Source organism: Carlito syrichta, unplaced genomic scaffold, assembly GCF_000164805.1.
Source record: "Carlito syrichta isolate Samal-C Ts95f unplaced genomic scaffold, Tarsius_syrichta-2.0.1 Scaffold302455, whole genome shotgun sequence".
In the NCBI taxonomy this organism is placed as follows: domain Eukaryota; kingdom Metazoa; phylum Chordata; class Mammalia; order Primates; family Tarsiidae; genus Carlito; species Carlito syrichta.
Genome location: NW_007246551.1, coordinates 93,723 through 104,253, shown reverse-complemented (window position 1 = coordinate 104,253; position 10,531 = coordinate 93,723). Strand labels below are relative to the sequence as shown.

The window sequence follows — 10,531 nt, the reverse complement described above, 5'->3', positions numbered from 1 at the left end:
ATAATACAGTGCTTAATTTCAAAATATATTTCATTCCTTTCTGTCCCTTTTAATTTTCTAAGTGACTACTAATAAACAATATACCTGGGTAGTAGGAAAAAAAAATTTTAGTCACCCTTCCAACTAAGAATTTCATTAAAGAAACATGTAGCATGTCTTGTAGTAGTATGAATACAAGATAACTGGAACTCCATTTTAAATGTATAAACTACACATGGTTGGCAACTCTTTCCTTAATAGCTATTGCAGGAGTAGGTCCAACATGAGTCCATATATAGTCCTTCTCTGGTCTGGTGGGAACCGTAGGAAATGGTGATGATCATTGAAGTAGGCTCTGAACAATTAAATGACAGCCCACCAACTTAAATTAGCAAAGGAAAGGTTTATTTGTCAAGGCTCTTGCTAGCCAGAAGCCACTTGTAGGGAACTAGTTCCCAGCAAGCACGCAGAGCTGCAACACAGAGCTGTCTTATATAGTTAGATTTACATTCTGGCAGGCTAAAGAAAGAACTTGGGACTTCCCAGGGCTCTTATCACAACATTCTGGAGGCATGGGCAAGCAAGCAAGTTTACAGAAGCAGATGTAGATGGTTATGCAGGTGCGGCGGATTAGGGTAAAATCAATTGCATAATGTCTGCAGAGAAAGTTTCCAGGAAAGGAATAATGCCTGCTTCAAGATTACAGCTATTCCTGCATTTTCCCTTTACACTTCTTTCGTTGTTCTCTTTGTTCCTTCTTACATTCCACTCTGTTTGTGGTGCCAGGAGTCAACTCATTGACTCCTCAGACAAAGGAGTATAGTGGGACCTGAGAACCATCATTTTTACAGGCATTATGCTATTTTTTATGTAGGTAAGGAGGTGCTTCATAATGCAAGGCCCTACAGTAACACCTATTAAGAGAAGGAAGAGAGGCCTGGCTACTGCCAAAATTAGGGTAGTAAGCCAGGGGGACCAGGAGAAAAGAGATTGATACCAGTTTTCCAAGGCCTGATTTTTTAACTCTTGCTGTTTGATGTTTTCCCTTACTTGAGGAAGGGTTTCTCGTATTATCCCTGACTTGTTGGTGTAGAAGCAACAAGCTTCTTCCAAGGCCATGCACAATCTCCCTTGTTTCGTGAAGAGGAGGTCTAAACCTCTTTTATTCTGGAGCACCACTTTGGCCAGGGAGTTCACCTGCTCTTCCAGCTGGGATATACTGGATTCTAATAGACTTAAATCTGCATTGACCTGAGTGCTTAGTTGTTTGAGATTCTGGTCCCCCACAACCAAGGAGGCTGTGCCCAGGGCAGCAGTCCCCACAACCCCTAGACTTACAAGGAGAGGCACTAATATGGGAACAGCACATTTTGCCCGTGTGAAGCCTGGGAGCTGGAGATGCTCCCTTCCCTCTGTGTCCTCATATATGTACACTTGGGGCAAAATGTGCACCAGAATACAGAGCTCTGAGGTGGCCCATAGGTGTTGCAGAGCAACACATGGGGTAATACCCCGTGTACAGGCAAACCAAGTGGTGGGGGGAGCTACAGCTAACTGAGGGTTCTCACTGCTTGGGAGATCCACAGCATTAACTTGGGTGGTGGAGTTGCTAGATGCCTGGAGTGGGGAACTGTTTAATGGGAACTGTGGTGAATGGAGACAAGTTCCCTTTCCTTGAAGATCTCCCAGTTAGAGTTGGGTGGGTACCCCAGGGACATAGCCTTTGAGATTGGACCTCAGTTAGACTGAGGATTCATATATCCCTCTTGGTGTTCCCTATGGGGGAGACAGCTCCAATTCCCATGAAATATGGGGGTCAGGGATCCAGGCATAGCCAGTAGTCTTTCGCTAAGTCAGGGCGAGTAGCATTAGCAAGCCAGTGAACTGCTGACAGCATAGGAAAAAACTGATTTTGGGGTGGTGGAGTAGGACAAGGGTTTCGTGCATGGAAAGGGCAGTGGAAGGAGTGGTTACAATAATGGGGTTAAAAGGTTCAGGTACCCGGAGAATGATATTATGGATGGGGCCAACTGGGTTGAGGGCATGGGGGACAGGCTTTCTTTGACTAGTAAATGACATTCCAGGGTCTAGTCCTGATACATATATTCTAAGTCCCCATGTTTTACCTAGTTCCCATACCTTTTGAATACTAAAGGCGTCCCAATGAATAACTGTGAGCTTTAGGAAATTGTAGATTTTAGGTTGGTTACAAGGGGAGGCAGTTGGTTTCCTGCTGAGAGATATGTATGGGTTTTTGTTGCCTTTCCAAGAAGCAATAGTTTTGCAGCCCCAGGCAGCAAAGTGAAACTGCTGGAGCTTGTGGCAGTGGGTAGGGCCAGCAGCTGGGCAAGTGTAGAAACCTACTTTAGCAAGCTGCTTTTCATTTTCTATGTTGCTATACCTTTACCCTGGAAATTCTGGGCTGTGGCTTCCCCATCCTTTGGGGATCAGGGATAGATTAGGCCATAACTTACAAAGGTTAAAGTAAAAAACTGGCTGTCTATCCCCATAGTAGGTGGAGTTTACAGTCCCCATGATGTCCACTAAGACCCAGGAGTAGTTTCCTGGGGCATAGTAATACCGCGAGTGTGGTTGATAGGCCTGGCTTAGGGAGAGCCCACAAGGAGTAAGACTAGGATTTGGGGGCTCACAAGAGTCTTATCTTTAATCAGTCCTCCTCGGCAGCCAGTTTGATGATTTTCCATGTCTCCAGGTGTGTGTTGGTGACTGCTTTCACCTGCGAGTGATGAATCCAAGGACAAATGCTGCTGACTTTAACGGCAGTTGGTGTTGTCAGGATCACCACGTGAGGGTCTTTCCACTTGGGGACAAGAGCCTCGGTCTTATATCATTTCACCCAAACTCAATCACCGGGTTGGAATGGGTGAGGGATTTCTGGAGCTGGCTTCTGGAGGACCGTCTGCATGGTTTCCATCACAGCCCGTTGAACCTTTTGGAGTGCCTGTAGTGACTGAAGAAAGTTATGGTTAAATAATTCTGCCACGTTTTCTATTCCAATTTTGGGGAGTAATGGTGGAGGCCGTCCAAAGAGGATTTTAGAGGGGGTTAGGCCTTTAATATAGGGCATACACCTAGCCCTTAGGAGGGTATAGGGAAGGAGGTCACCCAGCCCTCACTGATCTCCAGGGTTAATTTAGTTAAGGTCTCCTTAAGTGTCTGATTCATTCTTTCTACTTAACCTGAGCTCTGGGGATGATATGCACAGTGTAAATTCCAGTTTGTCCCCAGTGCTTTTGCTATACCTTCTGTGAGCTTTGAAATAAAGCTTGGTCCATTGTCTGACCCTATTGATATGGGTAGACCATATCTTGGGATGATGTCATTTAAAAGTTTCTTGACAATAACTGAGGCGGTCTCAGCTTTAGTGGGAAAAGCCACTACCCATCCTGAAAAAGAATCCACCAGCACCAACAGGTAACTATACCCATACTGTCCAGGCTTTGCCTCTGTGAAATCTATTTCCCAATGTCTTTCAGTGGTTAATTCCCTATCCTGGACTCCTTGGGTGGATACACTGACCATACCACTGTTGGTTTGTTGGCAGGGCACAACAGCCTTGAATAAGCTCCTGTACCAGCTGATTTAGGCGGGGAAGGAAGAATTCCTTCTGTATAAGTTCAGTCAGTTTTTTTTTCTCAAATGAGTTCCTTCATGTAGTTGGCATAGAAGTTGTCCCCCCAAAGTCTGGTAGGAAGATCCTACCATCCTGGAGTTGCAGCCATCCCTTGGGGTTACTAATTCTGCCCAGCTTTTGTGTGATAAGGTCTTCATTGGTATACTTTGGCAGCTCACTCAGCACAGGGGGGGTAACATTACCAGGCAAGTAGTCCTGCAGTAAGCAGCGTCCTTGGCTGCTTGGTTTGCCTTTCTGTTTCCTATTGCCTTCTTTGAGTTCCCTTTCCGATGACCAGGGCAGTGGATAATGGCGACTTGCTTTGGGGCCCATATAGCTGCTAGAAGTTTCCAAATTTCTTCTTTCTTTTCAATAGTTTTTCCTTCTGCAGTGAGCAATCCCCTCTCCCGGTAGATTGTCCCATGCACGTGTGCCGTGGCAAATGCATACCTGCTATCAGTGTAAATATTAACTGTTTTTCCCACCCCTGCCTTTAGGGCCTCCATTAGGGCGATCATCTCTGCTTTCTGGGCTGGTGTCCCTGGTGGTAGGGGCTCAGCCCATACAGTTCCTTGCAAGGTGACTACCACTGTCCCCATGTACCTTACTCCATCCTGCACAAAGCTGCTGCCATCTGAGGAACTCTGTTACCTCATAATAGCAGTGCAGGTGCTCCAAGGAGCTTTCATCCAGCAGCAAAGTTGCAGGGTTTAAGCTGGGGGTGCGCTAGATCTTGATCCGGGGCTGGTCTAGTAACAGTGCTTGATAATGAGTTATACGAGCATTAGACATTCATTTATTAGAGGCCCCTTGGAGCAAGGACTCTACAGCATGGGTGGCCGTAATGGTTAAATCCTGTCCCATAGTTGGTTTATCTGAGTCTTTTACAGTATAGCAATGGCCATGGCAACTCGCAAACAGGGTGGCCAGCCCAAAGTCACTGGGTTTAGTTTTTTTGATAGATAGGCAACTGGCCTGTTCCATGGCCTGAACATTTGGGTCAGGACCCCTCAGGCGATGCCATGCCTCTTGTCCACAAAGAGGTGAAATGGCTTTTCTATGTCTGGCAAGGCCAACACCAGGGCTGAAATTAAAGCACTTTTGAGGGACTGAAAAGCTTTTTCACCCTCTGGAGTCCATTGAAACCTGGCCTCTGGTCCTTTTGTGATTTTGTAAAAGGGTTTTGCAAGTTTAGCAAATTTTGGGATCCAGAGCCGGCAGTACCCCTGCCCCCAGGAATTCCCAGACCTGCCTTTTATTTCCTGGGGCTGGAACGCCTATTATAACTTGTGTGCACTGGTTAGTCAGAGACCTCTACCTCCCTGGAGGTTGTAGCCAAGGTAGGTAACTACCATTACACAGAGCTGGGCCTTCTTTGCTGATACTCAATACTCCAAAGTTTGGAGTTCTTTGAGCAGGTGCCTGGTGACACATAGGCACTCACCTTTTGAGGTCACTGCAATTAGCAGGTCATCTACATATTGCAACAGAGTTACTTCAGGGTGCTATTGCCAGAAGGCTCGGAGATCCTGGCAAAGAGCCTCATTGAACAGTGTGGGGGAGTTTTTGATCCCTTGTGGGAGCCAGGTCCAAGTTAATTGGCCACTCTTCCCTTTGTTTGGATCCATCCATTCAAAGGCAAACATAGGCTGGCTCTGCTTGGCCAGCAGGATGCTAAAGAAGGCATCCTTAAGGTCCAGGAGAGTATATACTGGTCTTTCAGGAAAGAGCCCCCACAAGAGGGTATATGGGTTAGGGACCATGGGGTGAATGTCCTCCACTTGCTTATTAACTTCCCTTAAGTCTTGCACTGGTTGGCAATCCCCTGTGCCTGCCTTCTGGACCAGGAGCAGTGGAGTATTCCAGGATGAGTGGCATGGTACTAAAACTCCAGCCTGCCAGAGGCACTGGATGTGGACCACAATACCCCTCCTGGCCTCCTGGGGTATAGGGTACTGTTTTACTCTGATGGGCATTGCCTCACTTTTGAGCTCCACAATGACCGGCAGCTGGTAGGATGCCAGCCCAGGAGGGTTTGATTCAGCCCATACTTGGGGAAACTCAGTCTGTAATTGAACTAGTAGGGAGGCATTTGATGAGTCTAGGGGGAGCTTATTCTCAGTTAGCACATACTCCTCACTTAGAGGGACAGTGACACGAACTCTTAACATCTCTGGCTGGCTTAATTTTACAGTTGCCATGGTTTCCTGGAAACCTATGCTGGCTTTAAGCTTGTGTAGGAGGTCTCACCCTAGGAGTGGGTATGGGCAGTCTGGCATTACTAAAAATGAATGGGTCACTTCCCCCTTTCCCAGGCTTACCGCCCTTTTGGTGGTCCAGGGGAATAACTGGGTTCTGGTAGCTCCCTGGACCAGAATTCATTTCTGTTGAAGGGGGTCCTTGTCCTTTTGTAGAACTGAGATTGCAGCTCCCGCATCCACTAGAAAGTGGACGGGCTCACCCCCCACTGTCAGATTTACCTCAGGCTCTGGAGGGGGGGTTTACTAGAGCCCCGGCCCCATTAGTCTGTCTGCAACTGGAGCACTGGAGTGAGCAGTGGTGGAGGGTACTCTTCCAACCATGTGGGGAGAGCCTGTGGTCAGGGAGGCTTGTTTGGGTGATCTTTCACATAGTGCCCAAACTTTTTGCAGTAGGCACATTTGTCTTTCACCAGAGGTTTTCTTTTTGCATTTCTGTTGCCCCCTTTTCCGACTGGCTGTTTTGGCTCAGCTCCCTCCAGGACCACCACCACTACCTTGGCCATTTTCTTTGCCTGCCTATCCTCCTGGGAGTCCCTATTGTTAAAAACTTTCTGAGCTACCTGTGCTAATTCTGACAAGCTTTTGCCTTCAAAACCCTCAATTTTCTGCAGTTTCTTTCTTATATTCAGAGCTGACTGGGAGGCAAAAGGCTATGACTAGTGCCTTCTGGTTTTCAGGGGCTTCAGGGTCTATTAGAGTGTACATCTGGTAGGCCTCCATGAGCCATTCCAGAAAAGCAGTGGGAGATTCTTGTGGGCCCTGAATAACCTTGCTTACCTTGGATAAGTTTGTTGGGCAACTCGTGGCAGCCTGGAGACCCCCCATTAGAGTCCAGCAGTAGGTGGTGAGATGCTCCCTACCATGATCAGTGTTGGGGTCTCAGCTAGGTCTCTTCTCTTCTGTGGTGAAGAGAGCTTGGCAATCATTCCATGTAGGCTGGTGGGTAAAATAGATAGTTTCTAGGAGAGATATGAGACCCTGGGGTCTTTCAGAGAATGCTGGATTTTGGTTCTTCTGGTTATAAAGGTCACTAGTGGAAAAAGGGACATATACCATAAAAGATGGGGCTCCCATCCCACCCATATCAAACTCTGGGGCCTGTCTTAAAGGGAGAACTGCTGGCATCTGTGCCTCCGGTTTTTCCGAGGACAAATCCAAGCTCACTGGTTGACTGGGACCCATTGGCTCTCCTGAGGATAGATGGGGAACCGGGGGATAGATGGGCTGATAGGGGAACCCTCTCCTAGTGTGTGACAGGCTGAGAACCTCCTGAGCACCTTGTTTTTGCCTCGGTGCAGGGTATGGCAGGGGAATGTTGCTGTCCTCTGGAGGACTGGGGGTTTGGCTTTAGGAGTTTCCTGTAGAGATAAAATATGAGAAGAGTTATCATTTCTCTGTGCCTTCTTCATCCTTGATGGTTGTTGCATTACCAGGATGTACCAGGCTGTAATATACAGGATCTGGTCTGGATGATGGCGACAGCTGAACTGGCAGTCTCCCTCCACTACAGTGGGATTGAAAGTCCCCTCTGATGGCCAGCTGCAATTAGGAAATATGGGCCATTCGAAAAAACAAAAGGTGGTTAGTTCACCCTTGTTCACCTGGTCACCCATGTCTTCTGCCACTTTCTGAAAATCCTTGAAGTGGCACAAGACCAGCTGCAAGGGGATGTCAGGCTGAGAACATCGTTGTCCCATAATATCGACAGCAATGACAGACACAACAGTGACAAACACCAAACACAAAAAGACAAGGACAAGGACTGAATAAAGAGACTTAACTGCCCACGGGCAAAACAGGAGGTCCCGGTGGTGACTTCTCACCGGGACCTCAGACCCCAGAATTAGCACTGCATCCAGCTTTCCTGAGGTCTCTACAGGAGTGCACTGAAAACAAATCAGGAACCTGACTTATTTCTCTGAGGGCTTCCAGGGGCGTTGTGAGTCTGCCAGAGACACAGGCCCAATCGAACCCAGAGAGTTTACAGTGACGCAGTCCCACAGGACACGTTGGTTAAAATGGGTGCAATTTAAGCACTCAGTTATCCTGGGCAAGCCCCCAAATGAAGTAGGGTCCAAGCGATTAAATGACAGCCCACTGACTCAAATTAGCAAAAGAGAGGTTTATTAGTCAAGGCTCTTGCTAGCCAGCAGCCGCTTGCAGGGAACTAGTTCCCAGCAAGCACACAGAGCTGCAACACAGGGCTGTCTTATGTAGTTAGATTTACATCCTGGCGGGCTAAAGATAGAACTTGGGACTTCCCAGGACTCTTATCACAACATTCTGGAGGCGTGGGCAAGCAAGCAAATTTACAGAAGCAGATGCAGCTGGTTATGCAGGTGTGGCGGATAAGGGTACAATCAATTGTGTAATGTCTGCGAGAAAGTTTCCAGGAAAGGAGTAATGCCTCCCTCAAGGTTAAAGTTATTCCTGCTTTTTCCCCTTACACTTCTTTCTTTGTTCTCTTTGTTTCTTCTTACAATCGTGACTTGAAATACTCAGAAGGTGCATGACAAACAAATTCCAAGTATTTCATCTTCCTTGAAAGATCTTCCTCTGGCCCTATGATATAGGAGGCAGGGCGGAATTTCTCTTGGAGGCTAGAGAGAGTGGGAATGAGCCATGTCAGTGCCACACTTTTCTCACAATACTGGTCTTGAATAAACCTCTGATCTGAGCATAATAGGGCTTTCCATCTTGTTTATCAGTCACAGAGACAGCATCACCAATTTGGTAATATATTCCCTTGCAGAAGATTGATCCTGCAATGGTCATGGTAGAAACTGACTCAGGAGCTTTGATGGGATTTTTTTAACTTGAAAATATGTCTTTTCCCTTTTCCTTTAGCAGAAACTTTCTTTTCAGCAGCTGGAGCAGATTTGTATTTAGTGTTTCTGAGCCCAGCAGACCTCCTGTGAATTTCCTGCTTACTCTGCTTGCCATCCCCACACCCGTTGCTCTGCCAAGGGGCGGCCGAGGTGCTGTCGAAGGAGGCAGTATGGAAGCTACCGCCCCTGCCCACCAGCAGTCCCCAGTCTGTACAGTGGTGGCAGAGGATCTCGCCCTTCGGACCCTTCATCCACGTGAAGGATGACATGCTCCTGCTGGCGCTGCTGGTGGCCTTCAGGCCCAGTGGCATGGTGGCCGATTCAGGCAGTCCCAGGGGTACAGACACACAGGAATGGAGCCCATGGCCCCAGCTGTCTGCCTGCAGGTCCACCGCTCCCAGCGACAGGAAGAGTGGTGAGGGTGTTGGTGCCAGGAGGCACAGAGGGGCCAGGCCGGGACGCTGTCCCTGGGCGGGGAGGCAGCTCTCCCCACCCTCAACTTTTTTGAAAAGTGAGTTCTCCTGATCTGTATTTTCTGTACAATATCTCATTCATTAAACTAATAAAGAGCTCAGTTTACTTTTCAGTAAGTTAGAATACAAATAGTTTTCATGAGTAGAATTCTTTATGGGCCTTTGGGCCACAAGGAAAGAAAGAAACGTGTTCCCTTAACTTTTTCTCAATAAATTGATAACTTCTTTCTCTGTCAAACACACACATTCTATGAACTGTATCAGATTCTTTGAGTTAACTTAGAAGTATTTTTATGTGTAAATACAGTTATAAGCCTCTTGAACCTAAGTGCAGACAGAAACATGTCCCTGCAACCATAACTTAAAAGAAACTTACTAATTTGTTCTTTGTCAAAGCATTTGTTCAAAAAACTTAAACAGAGCTTTGTTGTACTTTCAATAAATTAGAATATGAGTATTCTATATGGGTGAAATTATCTATGATGGTGGGTTACGATTGGCGAATAAAAACATTTTCTCAGTTCTGTCACAAAAGATCTTAATAACTTCTTTCTCAGTCAAACTCTTACATTCAGTGAACTGAAAGAGATTATGTTAAAACTCTAAGTAAGTTAGCTTAGAAGTACGTTTGATGTATGAATTTGATCATAAGCCCCTTGAAGAAAGAAACATGTTCCTGTAACTACAACTCAATAGAAGTTTACAAACTTTGTTTTTCACCAAAGTGTTTCATTCACAGAACTAAAACACATGATAGAAAAACATTCAAACAACATACAAGTAGTTTTTCTAGGGACATATGTGTATTTCCCCATTGGCCACAATAAGAAATAGAAATGTATTCTCTTAACTTTTGCTATAGAGTGACCTCACAACATGTCATCTGTGTCAAAGTACTCCCTTCTCTTCACTAAAAGAGAACATAGTTTAACTTTCAATAAATTAGACCACTAGTACTTCTCATGGATGGAATTCTCTATGAGTATGTATCCCTCCACTGGGAAAAGAAATGTGTTCCCTTAACTGTTTCTCAAAGATAACTTGATAATTTTTCTCTCTGATAAATCCTTATATTCAATGAAGTATGTTGAAACTTTTAAGTTAGCCAGGAAGTACCTTTTATGAGCCCACTGAACCCAAATTCAGGAAGTTCTATATTCTTGGAACTGTAACTCTAAAAAAGCAGACAAACTTTCTTCTGTGTAAATGTGTTGTATTCATGGAACTAAAACAAATGATAATGAACCATTCAGTTAGCATGCAAGTTGTTTTTCAAGGTGTATATATATATTTTTTTTTAATTAACCACAATAGAAAAATAATACATGGTCTCTTAGTTTTCTTAAAAATGAGCTC

The 10,531-nt window shown here is 45.8% G+C and overlaps 1 pseudogene; it reads right to left on the bottom strand.

Annotated features, from left to right (window-relative positions):
* Positions 1–208: 208 nt before the first annotated feature.
* Positions 209–9,013, bottom strand: LOC103259082 (annotated as a pseudogene).
* Positions 9,014–10,531: the final 1,518 nt, after the last annotated feature.